The 23790-nt window shown below is 44.4% G+C and overlaps 1 long non-coding RNA gene across 1 annotated transcript; it reads left to right on the top strand.

Moving 5' to 3' along the window:
• The first annotated feature begins 9644 nt into the window (after nucleotides 1-9644).
• LOC147572692 (uncharacterized) lies at nucleotides 9645-16705 on the top strand. The gene is made up of 3 exons (XR_015246454.1): nucleotides 9645-9888; nucleotides 13013-13081; nucleotides 14860-16705. It is a non-coding gene; the product is annotated as an uncharacterized LOC147572692 (long non-coding RNA).
• Nucleotides 16706-23790: the final 7085 nt, after the last annotated feature.

The following is a 23790-nucleotide window of genomic DNA, read 5'->3' as shown; positions in this document are numbered from 1 at the left end:
CCTGCCTATCTATCTATCTATCTATCATCTATCATCTGTCCCACATCTTCTTTATCCATTCATCTCTATTGATGGACATGTAGGTTGCTTGCATATCTTTGTGTTAATAACATAATAGTTATAGGGGTGCATGGTATCTTTTTGAATGAGCATTTTTTTGTTTTTTGTTTTGGTAAATACTGCATTTGTGATTTTTAAATGAATAAGGGATAAAAAATAAGTTTTAAACCCAGGATGGCTTAAAAAGTTCCCCAGGTAAGTGAGGCAGTTTAAGAGCAGACTGTCTGGTTTCATATTTGCTCTCCATCTCTCACGATGGCACTGGACAGATCACAATAAGTTGCAGTCTCATTAAGCATCAGAATTCTCACCTGTTAATAGGTATATAGCACTTCCCTGAGAGGATCATTCTGAGGATCAAGTGTGCTAATACATGTAAAACTATCATGTACCCAGTATATACTACATACTCAATGTTAGCTATTAACGTCTGGATGCTCAAAGTTCTATCTCTTCCCTGGTGTCTGAGTATCTACCAGCAGGTCAAGAGAGGAGCTAGCTTATGCTTGGTTAAAATTACCATCTCCAGCCTCAGTCTACACCACCTAATGGTGTAATGCAGGATCAGCAGGGAACTTTGAGCCCAATGTGCTTGGAGTAACGCCCTCAATGCTTTCATCACAGGGATCAGTAAGCCACTCCAGACTCTGCAGGACACTTGGAAAGGCCTTGTCACCTGTTTCTACCTCTTGGTATATAGCCTTGCCACAACTTTCTTCCTCAAAACCATTAAGGCAAATTTCACATGCCCTTGACTCCTGTTAATTTTATCACTGCAAGAAGCCCTATAAAGGTGTCTGGGTGGCTCAGTCGGTTAACTGTGTGACTCTTGATTTTGGCTCAGGTCATGATCTCACGGTTTGTGGGTTCAAGCCTCCTCACTGACAGTGCAGAGCCTGCTTGGGATTCTCTCTCTCCCTCTCTCTCTCTCTCTCTCTCTGTGCCCCTCCTCTGCTCATCACACATACTCTCTCTCTCTCTCTCTCAAAATAAATAATAAATAAATCACGTTTGGAAAAAAAATCTCCATATCGCTTTTCACATTCTTCCTTCTGGAATATTCTTCCATATTCCCTTACCCACTCCCAGTCATTTCCACTATGCCCTCTGGAACTCAAAATCAATCAACAATAAAATTTCCTAAATCTTTAACTTGTTTTCACCTTTCTTTCACCTCCTTATTCTAGCCAAAACTACTTCCCTCGAATCCTTTCCAGGTCAGTTTTCTCTTGCACCCCTCACACCGCTCAGCTTGGAGAGAGACTAGACAGTCCCCTTAATCTTCCATGCCCTAAAAGTCACTCTCTGAAACTTACATCAACAAACCATATCATCCACTATTTCTCCTGGTTGCAAATGAACCCGTTTTCACTTGCCCTCTCTCCTCTTTACTCTTGGGGTTCCTGTCATTCCAGGAATGCTTCTGTCACAGCTTGTGAGGATTTCAATGTCCATTTTACATTATTTTTTTCTAGTTTCTCAGGTCCTTGCCTTCTTTCTCCAATGATCTTGTTCTCCAGCCTATATTGGCCACTTATTTCCACTTAAACCCTAAGCGTTTTTTGTTTTAAAGATTTTTTTTAAGTGTATTTATTTATTTTGAGAGAGAAAACATGAGTTGGGTAGGGGCAGAGAGATTGGGGGAGGGAGAGAATCCCTCCCCTAACACTGGGCTAAAACTACAAACTGTGAGATCATGACTTGAGCCAAAGTTGGAAGCTTAACAAACTGAACCATCCAGATGCCCCTCAATCCTAGTTTTTGACATTACCAATATCCATAATCCTGGGTACCAATTTTAAGCATCCAGCTCTGACCCACATCGCCTACTCTCCCAGCTCATTCCTCTCACGCCCTAACTCTATTCTTTGCAGGCCTTTTGGAGAGTGTCCAACCCAACCCCACCAGATGGCGGTCATGTGTGGTTCATATTTTGTCCCCAGAAAACATGCCTCAGCCACAAACCCTGGGAATGCTGTTGTATCCCAACAGGTCACAGACACTTTGCACACACCATCAGAGCCCTTAGCAAGCCAGTCTCTCAACTTTTTAGTTTTCTAGGTGGGATTCAGTCACAAGTCTTTTGTGCTCCTTCCCCCAACTTCAGGGGCACATACTCCTGGGGGAAGTGATCTTATTCCCAGATTAGAGGTAAATCTTGGTTAGTGTGAATCAATCATGGCAAACCCATTCTCCTCACTAGCAACTGGTGTAGGTAAATGAAGTCTGCCAAGAGAGGGGCTTCTTTGCTGTTAAAAATCAAGTTGTAGTAAAAGCAGGACATTTTCTCTCTGGGCAATCTTTTGTCTGGATGATATACATAAATTTCTCATACACGATGGCAGCCTAACTGAGGAAAATCTGACATGCTGAAGAGTAGAAAAAGAAGTTGCTCATGATATCACTCTAAGTCACTGAACCAACCAGTCCTGGAGCCATCCTATCTGGGGACTCCTTGTTAATTGAAAGAATAAATCCTCATGTTTAAGCCATTCTCAACTGGTTTTTGTGTTACATCTTGCCAAAAGTCTCCCATGTGATAGGAGTTGTTCTTACTGGGTGCCAACACCAGATCCTGTATACATATCCTCTTCTTTAACAATCTGTAAGTACTGTTATTGTGCCAGTTTTAAAATGAGTAAACTGAGGCACAGGTCACAGAGTCAGTAAGTGGGAGAGCAGGGTTCAAGCCCATCTGTCTGTAGGACTTCAAGGCCTAGGCTCTTAACCACCACACTGCAGCGCCTCCTGGTGGAGACAGGGGGTCACTACCTGAGGAACCCTCTGAGGAACCCAGAAGGTGGGGACCACTCACTGAAGCACCCCTTTCTGGCACCAGGCTGGTTGGACTTGTCCTGTAAAATTCTTATTTTGTACTCACAGCCTGGTGAGACCTAAGACTCAGAAACGCATTAACTTTATACTCTCTACACCTATTTGGGACAGAATGTCACATTTAGTATCTGTCTCAGTATTACTTTAAATAAAAAAACATTAATTATCATAAAAGTTCCAAAGTTATGTTTTCCAGTAGTTCTTGGAGGGAATCAAACCCATAATACTCTTTGAAAAAATTATGGGTACCAAATTGCTTATGGAAAAGTGGTAAAAATTTTGATTTCTTATAACTATGAAAGGTGACAGACTATTAATTAGACATATTGTGGTGTTCATTTGCAAGCATAAAAATATCAAATCATCATGCTGTACATCTGAAACTAATATGGGGTTGTGTGTAAATTATACCTCGGTTTAAAAAAAGTTTTGGTTTAGTCTGGGGAATGGGGAGCCTGAAGTATGTTCTTTAAAAGAAAAGGTCCAATGTAGAAAAAAATGTGCCAGAAATATGTGTAGCAGGTAGTTATCAGATAAAAATATGTTAATCCTTCTTTCAAAGATGTGTTTTTGGGGCACCAGGGTGGCTCAGTCAGTTAAGCATCCGACTCTTTGTTTCAGCTCAGGTCATGATCTGTGGCTTCACGAGTTTGAGCCCTGCATCAGGCTCTGTGCTGATGGTGTGGAGCCTGCTTAGGATTCTCTCTCTCTCTCTCTCTCTCTCTCTCTCTTTGCCTCTCCCCTGCTCACACTGTCTCTCTCTCAAAAATAAATAAACTTAAAAAAAAAAAAAACCAAAGAGGTGCTTTGTTCAGTGAGGTAAAATAAATACTTTATGAACACTATTGATTAGGTGGGAATGGCCACAGCCCTTAACCTCAAGGGGTCAGGAAGTCTACACAATCCAGTTCCAAGAACCAGGGGGCAATGAGGAGAAACAAGGAGTATTTGTATCATTGGTATAGAAATTTTGTGTTCTCCAAGAGCAGGCAATCAGTATTTTTATTTATTGGGGTTTAAGGAACTTTAAAAGAGGAAGTATAAAAATGACTCAAAATCCCCACATGAAAAAGAATATTGATTTGAGGGAGCATGACATGCTAATGTACAGCACATCAAAGAGGCTCTGTTTTAAGAATAACAACTACTAGCACAGCAGAGAACGGAAGCTGTGGCTCTCCTCTTCCCCCAAGACTCTAAGATCTCCCCCCACTGCCCCAGAACACCCTTCACATGAGCCCCACCCCGGCCTCATGAGCTCTGATCGGTTTGTCTCTGTATCCCAGAGCCACTCGGCTCATTGAGTTGCTCAGAAATACCTGAAATATTTACCAAGGGCCATATTGCCTATCCAAGGCTCTCTCTGGCACATTGCTGTTTGCCTAATTATAGTTATATCAAATAAATAATGTTGGGCATTTTAGAATGTTTATTATGGTCTACACCATAGTGTAGATCAGTTTAGAGCTGTCTCCGCTGGCTATTTGATTGAAAAGATGAGTGAGCCTCTTTGGATGTTATCAGGAGTGACAGTCCAAGCCTTTAGTCATTCCTATGGTGACTATATTGATTCATAAACTTTTATTTATGACAAATTAATCGTCAGCCCATCTTTGAAAACCGATTGTGGTTTGTATTTCCATTCTGCAATATTTGTGAAAGGGAAGTCACGTAACTAAAAGACAATTCAATGAAATTTAAGGAAATAATTCCTCATTCTCAAGATTTCCACTGAGGAACATTATAGCTAATCTATTTTGGACCTCCTATAAGAAGAATTACAGGAGCATCTTGGTGGTTTGGTCGGTTAAACATCTGACTTTGGCTCAGGTCATGATCTCATGGTTTGTGGGTTGGAGACCCATGTTGGGCTCTGTGCTGACAGCTCAGAGCCTGGAGCCTGCTTCGGATTCTGTGTCTCCCTCTCTCGGCCCCTTCTTCATTCATGTTATGTCTCTTTCTTTCTCAAGAATAAGTAAACATTAAAAAAATGAAATCTAAATGAATCCGGGTTATGATCTTGACTTGGCTATTTACAAACTGCTTGGAACTACCTGCTGTTTGTACCTACTGCTTGATAGTAGGCAAATTATTTTTCATTTCTAAGCCTGTTTCATTTTCTTTTATTTACTTTATCTCTATTATTTATCATTACTGTCATCTATCATTTCTATCTATCTATGTATCCATCTATGGTAGACATTAAAGTATTCATTAATATCTATTTCCTTTTACTTCTAGGCATTTAGGATGATCATGCGTGTGTGTGCATGCTCCCACACACACACACACACACACACACACACAGAGCTACACATGACCTGCTCTGGTCAATGAAATAGGAGAGAAGTAGTGACTTGTATCTTCCAGCATTTAAGACAGGGTGTCAATTTTCCATCTTTCCTCCTCCCTGCTGCTGTGATTGGCAATGTGAATGGTGTGCCTCAGCTGGAAGAATCTCTGAATGAAGGCTCTATGGAGTCCAGCCACTAAGGGCTGTTGTGAATAAGAAATACACTATTATTGTGATTAGTGAATGTGATTTGGGGATTGTTACTTAACCTAACTTAACCTGACCAATACATCATCTTCCCTTTTCCCAAAAAGAAGTTAAAGTAGCTGAAAGAGATGTATTGTACAATAGGATAAACAAGTGTCTGAGTAAGTTAAAGATAACATATAATAACATTTGCCTTACAGAATCATTGGGAGAAAACATATATATCCACCAGTGTGATTGATAATCAGTAGATAGAACCATATGAGCTTCCAGCTGTTTTTTATGTTTGGATCCTTCTATATGATGGTCCCTCCCCACCCCAGAGTTCTTTGCTCACTTTCCACCATGCTCAGGGAGGCCTTCTTTTGACCTACTTACTTACAATTACAATCTAGTTTCTCCCATGCCACACTCATTACCATTCTTAACTTTTTTTCCATTGTACATATCACCATCTGCCATACTATATATTTTACTTACTTATTTGTTTGGTATGTGTCCCTCGACACTAGAATGGAAGTTCCATGAGGAAAGGGGTCTTTATCTGTTTTGTTCACTGCTGTATTCCCAGATCACCTAGAACAGTGCCTGACACAGTCAGTGCTCAATAAATATTTTTGAATGAGTTTGGATTAATGAATTGTGATTTGATAGGACTCACCAGAATCCTTAGTACAGACACCAAAATGAAATAAATAGCCAACTGCCTGGTGTTTCAGAGTTTGGGATATCAAAATATACACACCACCCTGTCTTCTACATGTATACCCTCCTTGACTGTCATCTGTCCATCAGTACCTTCCCTGCCTCCGCTCCCTTTTTGGCATGCTGGTTTTGAGAGATAACTACCCACCATAGTCTTCAACAACAATACTAATGAGAACTGAAACAAAATAATGATTAACATTTATTAAGCACTCATGACATGCTAGCTTCAAGGCTAAGTACATTCCATTCATGACCGAATTTGAATTTCAAACAACTCTGAAGCAGTACTATTATCACCATTATTTTAAAGATGAAAAAAACTGAGGCTTAATGATGCTAAATAATTTGCCCCAAGCCACATCCCTAGTAAGTGGTAATGTAGATATTTAGTTCTCTATTGCTGTGTAACAAGCCACCCCAAACATGGTGGCTAAAAATAATTTGTTATTGTTTGTCATGATTCTGTGGGTCAAACGGGCTCAGCTAGATGGCTCTCTTGGAGTCTCCCATATGACTGTATATTGTTGCAGGTAGGTGACAGCTGACCTGTGTGTCCCAGATGGCTTTCACATGTCTGGCATCTCAGAAGGGATGCCTGAAACACTTGGGGACTGCCCAGTCTTCTCTTTGTCTATACAGCCTCTCCACACTGTTAGTTTAGGGTTGCTTCCAGCATGGTGGCCTTGGCATACATAGTCAGACTCCTGACTGTGGTGACTGGCATCTTATGAACTGGCCTTGGAAGTCACAGTGTCACTTCCCTCACATTCTATTAGCTATACAGGACCAGCTCAGATTCACTGTGGAGGACATAAATAATGGAAGGCGTGTCTCATTGGGGGATTATTTTGGAGACTCACTATCATGGTGGGATTTTTAAAAATATTTATTTTTGAGAGAGACAGAGAGCACAGGGGAAGGGCAGAGAGAGAGGGACACAGAATCTCAAGCAAGGTCTGCACTGTCAGCACAGAGCCCTATGTGGGGCTCAAACTCATGGAACTGTGAGATCATTACCTGAACCGAAATCAAAAGTCAGACACTTAACCGACTGAACCATCCAGGTGTCCCTATTATGATATGATTTTTATCCAGATATTCTGAACCTAAGCTAGTGGTTGTGATGTGGAAGTGTTGGGATTCAGAGCCAACGTCCAAGAAAGAATTCTTGAGACATCCTTGGTGCGAAAAAGGTAGTTTTATTAAAGCACAGGGACAGGATCCAGCGGTAGAAAGAGCTGCACTGGGACTGTGAGGGGTAACTGATTACATAAAACTTTGGTTTGGGAGCATAATTAATTCCAGATATGGAATGAAATGGAATGAAATTCATTCCATTCAAAGCACTCATATATCAAAGCGAATTTCAAGAACCATTGGCTTGGTTGTGATCATGTGACATTTGGTGTCACATACTACTCACATTGCAAGACATCACTCATTTATCAAGTTAAAATGTATTAGAAATGTTTGCTTGTCTTGCAGAACAAATTCCTTGTAATCCAAGGTTTTACAGTATATACTTTCAGGTTGGGAGGGGGTCAGAGACTGCACAAGCCTCCAAGGTATTTGGAAACAAGGTTTCTAGGACCCTGAGGGGGCTAGCTATTGTTAGGAAAATGTCATTTATTACTGTTCAGTAAACCCTCAGTCATAAGATCCTTCAGATGTGTATCGGTGGGCCATATGCTTGGAGGATGATTGCTAACATATATCTTGGGATGAAGAGATAAAGGAAATTTCCAAAGGAATTTCTATATTTTAGAGTAGACTCACAGGATCCTGGGGTGTCAGGATAATGTTAAGCTAAAATCGCCTTTTGCCTTGCAAAGTGTCAACCTCAAGGAAGCTGAGCTCTCAGAGGAAGGTCACTCTGCCTGCTTCAAGGACTTGTTAATGGGCTGTATGTTATAGGGACATTTAATATTTTTTTTTGCCTTTGTTTCCCACATCAGTTTGCAAACCCATTTATCTAAATGGAGGAGGCAGGTGACATATGAGGAAGGAAGCCCTGATGCAAGACAGGTGCTGGAGGAGAAGACGAGGTGAACAAGACAGCACAGGTCTTATTAAAGGACCACCTGCTGTCAGCACTAGCAACTTTGTCTTTCAAGACTTCAGGTCCCAAATTTCTGCATTTTAAGGGAAGCCAGATATATTTATAAAATATCTTATTTTTTTTTATTTTTGAGAGAGAAAGAAAGAGCATGCTTGTGCAAGTAGGGGAGGGGCAGAGAGAGAGAGAGAGAGAGAGATGGAGGCAGAAGATCCAAAGAGGGCTCTGCACTGCCAGCAGAGAACATGATGTGGGGCTTGAACTTATGAACAGTGAGATCGTGACCTGAGCTGAAGCCAGATGCTTAACAGAATGAGCCACCCAGGCGCCCCAAAATATCCCAATTTTCAAACCACAGTACACAGTCAAGCAAAACACGCATGTGTTTTGTCTGTGTGCTGCCAGGCTGTAAACCCTGTCTATGCTGGATCTCCAAGGTAATGTTCACACTCGCAAGCGTAACACACAAGGCCCCAGTGTTCGTGGGGGCCACTTTACCTGAACTTCCCAGCTTCATTTCTCACTCCTCTCCAGCATGCATGCATTCAGCAACATCTATTGATTCGTACTACATGCTAAGCAAGTTCTAGATGCTGGGGATATATAGCAGAGAACAAAACAAAGTCCTGCCCTCAGGGGACTATTCTATATTCTAGTTGGCAGAGACAGCCAATACACATATAAAAGTATAAAATGTCAGATGGCACTGAGTGTCATAGAGAAAAATAAAGCAGGGTGAGCCCCAGCATGGTTGGTTACAGGACATGCCTTTGCTTTCCTGTCATGTTCTTCTGTCTGCCTTGAATGACTCTCCTTCCCTTGTAGCCTAGTTGCTTCGTACCTCTCACTGGAGACTTAGCTTGAGCATTACAACCTTGCAATATTTTCTCTGTGCCATAAGACTGGTGACCCTCCTCCTGGCTCCCAGGGCACTTGTGCCTGCTCTTACTGTGAGGTTATAACTGTTTCTTAAGTTGGTATTTACTTTTCAGTATCTCCCACCAGACAGTGAGTAAATTGGGGGGTTCTGTATTTCTTTACATTTTCTATAAATCTTTGTTGATCAATGGAACATCCTCTTTGTGAAGATCTTTCCTGAGGAAGCTGCTGGGGGGGAGGCAAATGCTCCTGACTTGTTTTCTTCTTTCCCTTTCCCTCTGCTGTTGAAGCACAGAACTGTGCTTTCGTGACTTGGAAAATGAAGAAGGTAAAGGATGTTGTTTATGTCCTTTGGTTTAGGGACAGGTTATTAATGAGTGTGAAATACTGTCTTAGATTATCAGTGAGTCAAGGAGCCAAAGCTAACTTCAAAGCTTACTTTACTTGGTCGTGAGAAGATGCTGGTATACTTTCTATTTGCATATTCATATATGCACATTTGCATATTCATGAACACATTCATGCACGCAAGATGAAGAATATATCCCCTGTGTGTACAGACTTAACCACGTGCACTTGCTCTAGGCAACTGAGGCAAACAGGATGCACACTCACAATTGACAAGCATCAAACACCAGAAGCTGCTCCTGGCACAGCCCAATCACAGACCAGCATCTCTGACTTTTCTGTTTGCAGGGCTTCCGTCTGGCTCCTGATGCCTGCGTTTTCAGGGGTGTTTCGCTTCCATTAAGATTCTGAGGACACAAGCAGCCTGGAGGCTGGCTCGGTTTTCTAGAAGACCCATGGCTGGGGCTCCCTCTACGCCCCTGCGGCCGCCCTGTGGAACAAGGTGAGGGCTGTCACTGGCGGGGGGGCGGTGGTTGGGGAGCGCACATGTTCCACTGCGCTCGGAACACGCAAGCTCTCAGCCCAGCCGGCACAGGGCCGTGTGGGCACAGCAGCCTCTGATGTGTCTCAACCCTGGAAACCCTGACTTTTCAGGCCGTGTCAGAGCCTCCCCCAAACAAAGTGACCAGGCTTGCAGCCGCGCCAGGAGATGAAAGCCCCAGGCAGCAGGCAGCTGCTGGGGAGTGTGTTCCCAGATGGAGCAGCCCTGGGGGTCGCTTGGAGGAGGACAGTGGGGCTTGGGCTCAGGGACAATTCTGTGGGTGGGATGGGGTGGAGGGGGTACTCTGAGCACACTGAGCAGCGGAGATTCAGTCACACACCTGATGACAACTTCTTGCTAATTGCTTGCTAGCTTCATTCAAATGATCTTTCCATGGAATGGGCCCAAAGGTTTTGCTGGCTTGTTTTTTTTTTTTAATATGAAATTTATTGTCAGATTGGTTTCCATACAATACCCAGTGCTCATCCCCAAAGGTGCCCTCCTCAGTACCCATCACTCACCCTCTCACCCCCCCATCAACCCTCAGTTTGTTCTCCGTTTTTAAGAGTCTCTTATGCTTTGGCTCTCTCCCACTCTAACCTCTTTTTTTTTTTTTTTCTTCCCTTCCCCCATAGACTTCTGTTAAGTTTCTCAGGATCCACATAAGAGTGAAAATATATGGTATCTGTATTTCTCTGTATGACTTATTTCACTTAGCATAACACTCTCCAGTTCCATCCACGTTGCTACAAAAGGCCATATTTCATTCTTTCTCATTGCCACGTAGTATTCCATTGTGTATATAAACCACAATTTCTTTATCCATTCATCCGTTGATGGACATTTAGGCTCTTTCCATAATTTGGCTATTGTTGAAAGTGCTGCTATAAACATTGGGGTCCAAGTACCCCTATGCATCAGCACTCCTGTATCCCTTGGGTAAATTCCTAGCAGTGCTATTGCTGGGTCATAGGGTAGGTCTATTTTTAATTTTTTGAGGAACCTCCACACTGTTTTCCAGAGTGGCTGCACCAGTTTGCATTCCCGCCAACAGTGCAAGAGGTTTCCCATTTCTGCACATCCTCGCCAGCATCTATAGTCTCCTGATTTGTTCACTTTAGCCACTCTGGCGTGAGGTGATATCTGAGTGTGGTTTTGATTTGTATTTCCCTGATGAGGAGTGAGGTTGAGCATCTTTTCATGTGCCTGTTGGCCATCTGGATGTCTTCTTTAGAGAGGTATCTATTCATGTTTTCTTCCCATTTCTTCACTGGATTATTTGTTTTTTGGGTGTGGAGTTTGGTGAGCTCTTTATAGATTTTGGATACCAGCCCTTTGTCCGATATGTCATTTGCAAAATATCTTTTCCCATTCCATTGGTTGCCTTTTAGTTTTGTTGATTGTTTCCTTTGCTGTGCAGAAGCTTTTTATCTTCGTGAGGTCCCAATAGTTCATTTTTGCTTTTAATTCCCTTGACTTCGGGGAATAAACCTAACCAAAAATGTAAAAGATCTGTATGCTGAAAACTATAGAAAGCTTATGAAGGAAATTGAAAAAGATATAAAGAAATGGAAAAACATTCCATTGGAATGCTCATGGATTGGAAGAATAAATATTGTTAAAATGTCAATACTACCCAAAGCTATCTACACATTCAATGCAATCCCAATCAAAATTGCACCAGCATTCTTCTCGAAGCTAGAACAAGCAATCCTAAAATTCGTATGGAACCACAAAAGGCCCTGAATAGCCAAAGTAATTTTGAAGGAGAAGACCAAAGCGGGAGGCATCACAATCCCAGACATTAGCCTCTACTACAAAGCTGTAATCATCAAGACAGCATGGTATTGGCACAAAAACAGACACATAGACCAATGGAATAGAATAGAAACCCCACAACTAGACCCACAAAAGTATGGCCAACTAATCTTTGACAAAGCAGGAAAGAACATCCAATGGAAAAAAAGACAGTCTCTTTAACAAATGGTGCTGGGGCGCCTGGGTGGCGCAGTCGGTTAAGCGTCCGACTTCAGCCAGGTAACGATCTCGCGGTCCGTGAGTTCGAGCCCCGCGTCAGGCTCTGGGCTGATGGCTCAGAGCCTGGAGCCTGTTTCCAATTCTGTGTCTCCCTCTCTCTCTGCCCCTCCCCCATTCATGCTCTGTTTCTCTCTGTCCCAAAAATAAATAAAAACGTTGAAAAAAAAATAAAAAAAAAAAAAACAAAAACAAATGGTGCTGGGAGAACTGGACAGCAACATGCAGAAGGATGAAACTAGACCGCTTTCTTACACCATTCACAAAAACAAACTCAAAATGGATAAAGGACCTGAATGTGAGACAGGAAACCATCAAAACCCTAGAGAAGAAAACAGGAAAAAACCTCTGACCTCAGCCACAGCAATTTCTTACTTGTTTGTTTTTAAACATACAGTTGAAATAAACAAGAAGAGCTAAATTTTTCAAGCCCCCTCTCTGTCCATTCCCCCAACCTCACTCAAATAGGACTTCTCTCCCTTTCACCCCAGGGCTAATTTGGAGGCATCTAGAGTGCTTGCCATCCTTGGTCTTGTAAATCAGTTACAGTCACGTGAACACTCTGTTGCTTCAGTGCCCTGTTCTGATTGGGCCACCTGCTCTGAGGTCTGGAGGCAGCGCAGAGCTTGGCCCCAAGGGTCTCAAATATCAAATGTGGAACCAAGGACGCCTACACTCGCACCTTCCCCTTGCCCACTCCCAGTGACTGGCGACCGCATTGGTCACACTCTGGGAAGGGAATTTTGCCAGATCTTGTAAATGTGTTTTGAATAGATGAGGCCAGATAGGTAGAGCACACAGCATGGCATGGGCTTCAAAGAGGTGTTGTGTCTCTAGCCTGCCCATTTTGCAATGTGAGAGCTAGAAATAAGTTCCCCTCTGATGGTTTGCTGGGTAAAATCCTTGAGGACAGGGGATATGGCGTGTTCCACTGTATCTCACAGTGGTGTGTGGTGCCTGATGGTCAGCAGAGGTTGGTAGAATGACTGATTAGCTCCTGGCTGTGTGGTGGCACATTAGTCTGTAACGTACCTACTCTTTCCAACTCTAGATGGGAAGGAAGGATCAGCAGGAAATGTACCAGGAAAGGCAACAAGAAATCAAAGCATCTACTCAAAAGGTAGGATTTGCAGTAAGTCATGAAGGTCTAATACTGTACTTTTGTTAAAGGGCCGATGTCCACCCTATTTGTGCCGGAGGAACACGGAGAGGGACAGCAGTCACAGAGAAAGAAGGACTTTGGGATTAGATGTCTATTATAAATGGAGGAAGCTTGGGTTTCAGCAATAGAAAAAAGTGTGGCTGATGATGAACTCTAGTTTGGGTATCTTTGGGTGCCTCTAAATGAAAAATTATATTCTGGGGACCCGGAAAGCACTGTAGGAGTCAGAGTGGGTGAAACCTCATCAAAAGCAGTTTCATATTCTCACCCTGAATCTCACTGGAAGGTTAGGTGGGTGGAGGACTAGACGTCAGCTCAGGATGAGCTCTGCTATCTTGGTGAGCTGTGCTGTGGCACCAGGGCACCTCCTTAGGGCCTGCACCACACCCCCATTTGGGTGGTGCTGAATTTTCCTTCTTTCAGGAGCTAGCAGGATTCAGGCCAGGTGCCCAAAAATATTGTCACTACCCTTTCACTGAAGCTCTCATTCTCTTTGACCACCCACTCAGTGTTCTTGCTGTGGGTTCATTAGGTAGGTCTCTTTTGGTTCCAAGTGACAGAAACTCAAATGGGCTTACACTGAGAGAGAGAGAGAGAGAGAGAGAGAGAGAGAGAGAGAGAGAGAAAGAGAGAGAGAGAGGGAGGGAGAAGGGAAGGGAAGGGAAGGGAAGGAAATGTTACGACTTCCATAACTTGTAAAACATAGGAGTAGGACTCCAAGATTAAGGCCCTGCTGGATTCAGATACTCAGATGATGATATCACCAAGAATCTGTCTTGGCCCATCTCTCAGCTCCAATCACTGGGGCCAGTGGGATTCATGGTTTTAATGACTGGTCAGGAGGGCATCTAGGTGGGATCAGCTGCAACTGAACCACTTGGACAGAGAGGGAGGGCAGGTGGTCCCTCGAAGAAAATTGGATTGTTGTTACCAACTATGGGGCAGTGGGGTGGGGGGGCAAGTTTAGATTTCAGTGGGCAAGTACAGTCACTCTATAAGGATTTTTGCATCCTTCCTACATGTAAGTGGTCCTATAGAAACCCTTCTCTCTGCCTAAGCCTTAAGGGCTGGGCTCCTAAATTGGGTCTCCCCATTTCCACTCCCTTCACGGTTCCATTATGAGAGCTGGATGTTGGTGGTTTTTGTTTTGTTTTGTCTTTTGTTAGAAATTTGGATATTTTCTCGTGGAGGGAAATCATCCAGAGGGCAAATACCATTTCACTTTTTCCAGTCCAGCAAAATAATCAAGAAATCCAATCGCTACTCCTAGATGGGGACAAATGTGAAGTTGCTAAAACCAATTACCTTGGGGACAAAAGAACATGATAGATTTGTCTGAATTGAACTAAAATGTCACATGGTTTGAGCCACATCGCCAGAGAGGTCAGGGTGTTCTCAGCCTGCTGTGGGACACAGCTGACCTTGACTGATATAGGGAGAATAGAGGTTTTGGCCCTTGCTCTGCCACTAGCAACCTGAAGGAGGCTAACTAACTCACTTTTTTCCCTGGTCCTCAGTGTTCTCCTTAGGTTTGGGGCAAGGTGTTTTCTCTCTGGTATAGTCCATTCCCTTCGTAGCAGCTGATTTTAAGCTGATAGTTCAAATCCTTAATAATATGGGTTGTACCTTCCCCAAGTTTTAGGTGGCAGAATTTAGGATTAAAATAAAACTAAGAAGCTTTCTGCCTGATTCAAGAGGAGTGTCAGAGTGACAATAACATTTAACCTTCCTTTCAGGATGAGAGGTGCCACATGGCACATGGATATCTTTAGCGTGGACTGGACTTAGTTTCTTGGGACACAATCAACTATCAGGTGTCCACTGACTTTGTGCACAAAGCTGCCTATCAATGCAAGAAGGTGCCCCCTGCATGCCTGAAGCATCGAGAACATGAGGCAGGGAAGGAGACATCCATGCTCGAGAAACCTGTGACTATAACATTTTTAATATGTAATTGCTCTGTGAGATTTTATTTTTGGAAATGCTATGCCGCCAGCCAAGAGATGCTCAGTGTGGCTTGGGAAGGTCTTTCTCCTCAGATTTCCAGCTGGACAGACAATGAGGAGGTCATGCTGCATGGTCACACTGTGTGAAGCCCAAGGGCAGGGTCTGTGCCAAGGGCACATGGTGGATGCCGAGTGAACACATGAACATGTGGGCGAGCAGAGAGCTGAGTGCTAAGAGGTATTCCAGCTCCCATGACTGTGAACACAGGGATCTCCCACCTGGAAGGAAAACTCTACACAGGTATAGGAGGATCTGAAAAAATGGACAACACAGAAAATGTGCGTCTGTAAACCGGAGAGAGGGGCTGTGGGGCAGGAGAGATTTCGGATGGAGATGTTACGAGGCTTCGCTTCTGCCCTGGAGGCCTGTGTGAAAGGAAGCGCTCTCTGCTGCCCTCTGACCACTTCCTCAGGACCCGCTTCACCCTGTGGAGCTGCAGCTGGAAGTGACTCAACCCAGGGAGTGCTGGGAAAACGAAGCTGCTTTAGTGACCACAGGTACCGGCTCATCGGCGTCTTTCTTCTCTGCGCCTGTCCCCACAGGTTCCCCCCTGCCCTGCGTGGTGCAGCGGTTAACCGGAGCGCATCCAGGCAAGAGGTCACACACACACACACACACACACACACACACACACACACACGATGCGCACATGGCAGGCTGCAGGTGTGGGAGGAGCACTCACCTCACAGCCATGAGGAAGGTGCAGAGCTGTGAGGTAAGGGAATTCAGAGCTGCACAGTGAAAGGCCTCTAATCCCACAGCTGAAATCCATCCCCCGCCCCCACTTAGAGGATCAGAATCTGAGGAGGGCCAGACCTAGGGCTGAGATCTCCCTTTCTTTACAGTCAAGTAACCGTGGTAAGGGAGCCATGCAAGTGTAAGCTCAGTGTAGGGCGGAGGGCGCTCCTGGGTTCAATTACAGCGAAGAAGCTGATTCAGCCATCTGTCAGTCGCTGCCTGGGGATGCATTCAGGTCTCAGTGTGTGTTCAAACCAGCTCTGTGGGGGGAAGGACCGAAGAGATGTGGACAGCAAGATGCAAAGGTTAACCTCTGTAGTGGTGATGGGGGCGGGTTTCTGAAGCTGGCAATCAAAGGGCAGGCAGGCCCGCCTCCACAGCAGTGAGACGTGGGGCAGGAGACAGCTGGGAGGTGCCTGGGTAGGCTCACCCGGCACCTGTCCTCCGGCTGCCTCAGGGGCTCAGGCACAGGTGCCAGGGCATGACACAGGGAGGAGAGCCTGGGGCAGGTGAACGAGACTTAGAAGACAGGAGTGTGCAAAGCAGGGCCTGAGCGGAAGAGGAGGGGACATGTGGGCAGGGATTCTGGGATAGGGGATAGGGGAACAAGTCTCCATTCCTGGATGGCACTGGGTCATGGGCGCTGGAACTGGTTTAAATCTAGACTGGGGTGGAGAAGGGGGGCACCTGGGTGGCTCAGTTGGTTAAGCATCTGACTTTGACTTCGGCTCAGGTCATGATCTCACTGTTTCTGAGTTTGAGCCCCATATTGGGCTCTGCACTGACGGTGCGGAGCCTGCTTGGGATTCTGTCTTTCCCTCTGTCTCTCTACCCCTTCTCCCCAGCCTCTCAAAAAATAAGTAAGTAAATAAATAAACTTTAGATACAGGCTCTGCCACTTAATAGTTGTGTGTGTAATTTTGGAAAATTATTTAACCTTTCTGAGCTTTAGTTTCCTTATCTACCAGTGATGATATTTATTGGCTTATTTTGAGGAGTCAGCATGAGAATCCACATAAGGGTCTGCTTCAGTGTCTGGACATAATGGATACTCTATAAATATGACTACTCAGCTACTTTGTGAACGGTCCTGGGGCACCAGGTAGCTGTGTGTTGGTAAAAACAGGGAATGAAGGTAGAGCAGGATCTGCAGCGGAAGTCACATGAGTACAGGTCTCCTGTTATTTCATGTCTGGAAGGTGGACTGGTCCCAGAGCTCAGCCAACGGTTCACCGCCTGTAACACGCAATATGTTTTGGGAAAGGGATGGGTTCTGAAGCCAGCGGTCACCAGAGCTGGGGGTGGGCTGCCCTCTGCAAATTCTGTTGTACCGGGCCTGGTGCTCCTGGCGTGTCGACTCAGGGTTGGCCAGGCTGCAGCATGTCAAGAGGAGCCGGATGGCACTGGGCAGTAAGGCTTTCCCTGTGTTCCTGTATGGCTTCATTTTTGTCAATTGCAACTGATTTTCTAGGATTCAGGTTCATGTTTCGGTGGAATGGGCATGAAATCCATTTCTGGCTGATTTCTTGTCACAGTGGCTTTCAGCATGTCAGCTTTAACATTCTCTATGACTCCTGCCTCTGGACTAGCGGGGGTCTCATGCAGCTGGTCATGATGGTGTGCAAGCACTTCCCTGTGGCTAATGAGCCCCCATTCTCCCACGTTGTTCTTCCATCCAATCTTTCCAATCTCCTCCCTTTCACCAGTGTTCAGCCTCCCTTTCCTCACGGACCCTTTATTTTCCACCTTTGTGCCTCTTTCTCTTCCATTCTTCTGCATCTACTTTTCCTGTCCATCTTTTGATCTATAAACCAACCTCTTGCTCACCATGGAACCATTGTCTTTGGGGCTAAAAGGGAGCTCAGAAATACCTTGTGCAGCTGCCTGCCCCAAATCTCTGTCAAGGCATCAGTGACTCTGTCAAGGCATCCAGTGCTTAGACATTCCCTGGAATGGGGAACTGATCATAGCCTGGGGTGGCTCATTCTGCATTTTTAGCACTTGGACTGTTGGCACAGTGGCAATCCACTGATGGAAGAAGTTGTCTCCCTGCCCTTGAGGAACTTGGAGTCTAGTGGAGCAGAACCTTCCACTGTTTGGTTCTAGTTCTACCCCATCAGGTATATATAGACAAGCAATACTCGGGAAATATTTACTGAACATTTCCTGTGCATCAGTCTCTAGGCTAGAGATTGCAGATTGCAAAAGTGACAAAGAAAAAAGTGTCCCATTAGTGAAGATGCTTGAGTCTAGGAAATAGGAGAGATTCCCAGTGACTTTCTGTGTTGTGTTACAATAGACAGGCTGTGGGTACCTTGAGGATGGAGGGATTCATTGTACCCAGGGAAGGCTTTCACAAACTGGCTATTGTCTGAACTGACTTTGGAAGGAAGAGTTCACCAGGAAGACAAAAGGACATTGCAGGCAGAGGATATTCCCAGGTGTAATTTGGAAATATTGGGCTAAGCTAAGCAGCTAGAATAAGATAAAATACGATTAGCTGTGAATGAAAGGGAACAACCCAAGCAATGGGCTGGAATGATGGAGAAACCCCAGGAAAAGGGCATGAAAATCACATGTAACATGATATGGGAACCACACACAGTGTGGTGCAGTGAGGTCTGGCAGCAGAAACCCTGAAGAGTGGAGGTGTGGGCTGGGCAGGGAAATCCTCCTGGAAGGACAGCCTTGTTGGGCTCTCATGTCCTCTTCTGTCAATAGAGGAGTTGACAATACCTGGGCTGCCTGTCTGGAGGTGAGGTTGAGGAGAAGGGGAAGGTGGGGTCTGGGAAGCTTCAGTGCCTGGAATACAGTGCCTTGCGGGGGCAGGGGGTATAGCTAATGGTTGAGAGTGTGGCTTCACAGGAAAGTAGATGTTATAAAAACAGGAGGGGCATGGAAGGGTGGGGTGGGTGGTAGTGTGGAGATTGAGAAGTGAGAAGGAAGACCTTCAGCTTAGAATTCAGGTTCCCTAGAATGACAAGGCAGGATTTTGGTGTTATGTTCTGGGGGAGGGGAACTTTCTTGTCAAAGGTTCTTAAGGCGTGTGAGCATCTGAGGGGACCGGAGGACGGCTCAGGGAAGAAGAGAAGGCTAAAGAGTGACAGTGTGGTCTGGTGGAAGGGCCTGAATTCAAATCTAAGCTCAGCCACTTCCTCAGTCCATCAACTTTTCTTAATCATTTGGAAATGGAAGTAACGGTACTTATCTTAGAAGGTGGCTTGAGAGGCAAATACGAGAATGTATAGAGTGCCTGGAATATAGTAGTCTCGAGATAAATGTTTCTTTCCTTCTCCTCTTCCCCACCAGCCATCCCAACACAACAGTGGGTCAGCATTTTGACTATGAGGGCCAGGAAAGGCTGGTGGGGATTTGAGGGAATATGAAGACAGCAGGGACATCCCACCCACTGAGGCGCTCCTTAAGGAACTGTGCCATGGTCACAGGTATGTCTATGCACCCTCCATGGTGCTTTGCATGAACTGGTGCTCAGGAATGTAGAGATAGAATTGGACAGAAATAAATGCTGTTTTTTCCTGTCCAGGTATTTACAACATGGTGGGGCAGTGGTCAGGAGACAAGACAGGTTTGCTGTAGTCTCGGGAGAATCCTCTCACCGCTGGAGCTCAGGCCCACATCAGTGAAATAAAGGGCATAGCAGGATGATCGCCACATTATTCAAGCCATGCGATTTGAGAGCCGTGTAAAGGCTTGGGGTTGGTACGACAGTATTGCAGCTGGTTTGCAAACAAGGCTCAGAAGTGAGAGCCTCATTTGTAGATTGACACACTGGTCCTGAACTCAGGGCTCTTCACTCACTGGACTGAGGTTGACCTCTTCCTGTTGTCCGAAGGCCCAGGCAGCAAACATATCCAGACTCAGAGGCTGTGTGCCAAAGGTTGCCCCTCATGAGACACTGAGGATGGAAGGCTCTCGAGGTATCCAGCTGCACAGCCCTCCCCAACATCTGCTAGACACTCAAAGGAAGCAGTGGGTGACAAAAACAACGACTTTGACATTTGAGTCAGTCTTTGGTGCATCTGCCTTTCCCACAAACCCACCATGACATGTGTTTTTGCGATGAAGCTTTTCAAACATCAATAAGGGGTTCATAAAAGAACCCACAAGACCCAGGCATTTCCAATCTTTTTTAAAAAATATTTTTAAAAATATTTATTTTTGAGACACACACACACACACACACACACACACACACACAGAGTGTGAGTGGGGGAGGGGCAGAATGAGAGGGAGACACAGAATCCGAAGCAGGCTCCAGGCTCTGAACTGTCCTCACAGAGGCTGATACGGGGCTCAAACTCATGAACCGTGAGATCTCAAACTCATGAACCGTGAGATCATGACCTGAGCCCAAGTCAGTCTCTTAACCAACTGAGCCACCCAGGCATCGGATGGTGTTTTTAATCTTAATAGATGTTGTTTAGGGTGTGTCCCACACCCTGTCCCACCTCCTCACTGCCCTAGAGGCAGCAGGCTCCCAGCCCTATGCACCTGGGGGCGCTACTCATGGAGTAGTCTCAAGCATTCTTGTTTCCTAATCACTTTCACATTTTGCCCTTTTGGGGTTAGAATTGTGGCTCAAATACCAATAGCTGTGTGACCTTAGGCAAGTCACTTAACTTATTTGTGTTAGTTTTTAATCTCATCAACAGATATTTATTGAGTGCCTTTAATACCAGGTTCTATTCTAGATTCTACATTAGCCATTTCCTTTTCCAATGGTCAGAAATCCAGGCAATTTAGTCACTCATATGATTTAGTAACCAATATTTCCAGTGGTTCCAATGTATTATTGTGCTTGCATACAAGGACTCAGAAGAAAAGATGGTCAGTCTGCTTATACTACAAAGCTGTAGTAATCAAAACAGTATGGTACTGGCACAAAAATAAACACATAGATCAATAGAACAAAATATAGAGTCCATAAATAAACCCACACTTGTATTGTCAATCTACAACAAAGGAGGGAAGAATATACAGTAGGGAAAAGGCAGTCTCTTCAATAAATGGTAAAATTGGACAGCTACCTACAAAAGAATGAAACTGGACAACCACTTTCTCACACCATACCCAAATATAAACTCAAAATGGATTAAAGACCTAAATGTGAGACCAAGAAAATAAATAATCCAATTAAAAATGGGCAGAGGACCTGAATAGACATTTTCCAAAGAAGACATACCAATGGCCAACAGACATATGAAAAGGTACTTAATATCATCAGGGAAATGCAAATTAAAATTATAACGAGATATCACCCCACACCAGTCACAATGGCTAGAATAAAAAAGACAAGAAATAATAAGTGTTGGTGAGGATGTAGAGAAAAAAGAACCCTCATGCACTGTTAGTAGGAATGCAAATTTATGCAGCCACTGTGGAAAACAGGAGGGAGGTCCTCAAAAAGTTAAAAATAGAAATACCACATGGTCCAGTAATTCCACTACTGGTTACCCAAATAAAATGAAAACACTAATTTGAAAAGATACATGCTCCCGCACGCGCGCGCGTGTGTGTGTGTGTGTGGTGGAATATTACTCAGCCATGAAAAGGATGAGATCTTGCCATTTGTGACAATATGGATGAACCTAGAGGATATTATACTAAGTAAAATAAATTTGACAGAGAAAGATAAATACTGTATGATTTCACTTCCACAGGAAATCTAAAAGACAAAACAAATGAACAACAAAGAGCAAAAAAAGACCCATAAATACAGAGAACAAACTGATGGTTGCCAGAGGAGAGGGGATGGGGGGATGGGCAAAATGGGTGAAGGGGAGAGGGAGGCATAGGCTTCCAGTTGTGGAATGAATAAGTCACCAGAATAAAAGGTACAGCATAGAGAATATAGTCAATAGTATTGTAACAACATTATATGGTGACAGAGGGTAGCCACACTTGTAGGGAGCACAGCATAACATATAAAGAAGTTGAATCACTATGCTCTACACCTGAAACTAATGTAACACTGTGTGTCAACTACCCTTTAATAAAACTATAAAAAATAAAAAGATGGTCAATCTGCTGAGCCGCCACCTAAACTTTATCATGTCAGGGTTAACAGGGTTCTAACTGCAAGCAACTTGGTAAGTCTCTTGAAAGAAACAGTGACTGCACGGGATGGTATTAAAACTTTTGGGTCAGGGGTGCCTGGGTGGCGCAGTTGGTTAAGCGTCCGACTTCAACCAGGTCACGATCTCGCGGTCCGTGAGTTCGAGCCCCGCGTCGGGCTCTGGGCTGATGGCTCAGAGCCTGGAGCCTGTTTCCGATTCTGTGTCTCCCTCTCTCTCTGCCCCTCCCCCGTTCATGCTCTGTCTCTCTCTGTCCCAAAAAATAAAATAAACGTTGAAAAAAAAAAAAAAAAAAAAACAACTTTTGGGTCAGGAGGGAAGACAGACTTTCCCTGTCTTCTTGGGACATGCCTTGGGTGGCAAGGAAGTCATCTGGAGGCAGAAAAGACCAACGGCTGCTCTGAGATCCAGTTGGATTATTAACAGGATGGATGGCTTCAGTCTAAGCCTGTGTGGTTTTTTTCTAATGTCTTCTGACTTGTCTCAGGGTTTAAGAGCCAAAATTTGATGAGAAATTGAGAAAGTGAATGAGTTGTAATTTGAGAGTGCTATCAACTATCATAGGGGGTGTCTGGTAAGAATTGTTTCAACGTTTATTTATGGCATACACATTAGTTATCAGGCACCATGCTGGGCTAGATATACAATAGAGTGCAGAAGATAGACATGACTCTGTACCTGTATCTATTTATGAAAATGGGATAAGTACCAAAAAAGTTTAAGAAGCCCAGAGTATTATAAGAGAGAATACTACTGGGATTCTCTCATTTAAATGGAATGACCAGTGAAAACCTTTCTGAAGAAGTGATATTCAGTTTAGAACTGAAGGATCCTGGGAGCTGGTCATATAAAAGTAGGGCAGAAGTGGGTTGCCTGGGTGGCTGATTCCGGCTCATGTCATGATCTCACAGTTTGCAAGTTCAAGCCCCAAGTTGGGCTATGTGCTGACAGCACGGAGCCTGCTTGGGATTCTCTCCCTCTTTCCCTCTCTCTCTCTGCCCCTTCCCTGTGCTCTCTAAATGAATGAATGAATGAATAAATAAATAAATAAATAAATAAATAAAGTAGGGCAGAGGTGGGGTCAAGAACATTCCAGCCAATGGCAGCATCTCAGGCAAAGGCCCTGAGGTGGGCAATGAACTGAAACTTTTAATGAACTGAAAGGCCTGTGTGGCCACAGTGTGTCATGAGAGGAAGAGAGTAGAGAGTTGCAGAGGAAGGAAGAGCCCAGATAATGAGGGGCTTGAAAGTCAATCTAAAGATACCGGACTTTATTCTAACGGCAATGGGAAGCCACTGAAGTGTCATTTTACTATTATTTTTTATTTTCTTTAATGTTTATTTATCTTGCAAAAGAGTAAGACAGCACAGGGAAGGGGCAGAGAGAATCCCAAGTAGGCTCCACACTCAGCAGGGAGTCCTACTCGGGGCTCAATTCCACGACCTTGAGATCATGACCTGAACTGAAGCCAAGAGTCAACTGCCCAACAGGCTGAGCCATCCAGGCTCAGTCTTATTTTATTTATTTATTTATTATTATTTATTTATTTATAAATATTTATTTATTTTTGAGACAGAGAGAAAGCACAAGTGGGGAGGGGCAGAGAGAGAGAACAGAGGATCCAAAGCGAGCTCTGTGCTGACAGCAGAGAGCCTGATGTGGTGCTCGAACCTGCGAACCATGAGATCAAGACTGGAACTGAAGTCCCATGTTTGACGACTGAGCCACCCAGGCACCCCCTGAAGTGTTATTTTAAAAACAGACGGACACAATCTGAATTACATTTCCATCAATGGCAACTGAAGGAGTAACATGGCTGGCCTCAG

The sequence above is a fragment of the Puma concolor genome, chromosome E4, assembly GCF_028749965.1.
Source record: "Puma concolor isolate L17-30 chromosome E4, mPumCon1.1.hap2, whole genome shotgun sequence".
Classification (NCBI taxonomy): Eukaryota; Metazoa; Chordata; class Mammalia; order Carnivora; family Felidae; genus Puma; species Puma concolor.
The sequence above is the reverse complement of the archived record's forward strand: the minus strand, read 5'-3'. Positions and strand labels throughout refer to the sequence as shown.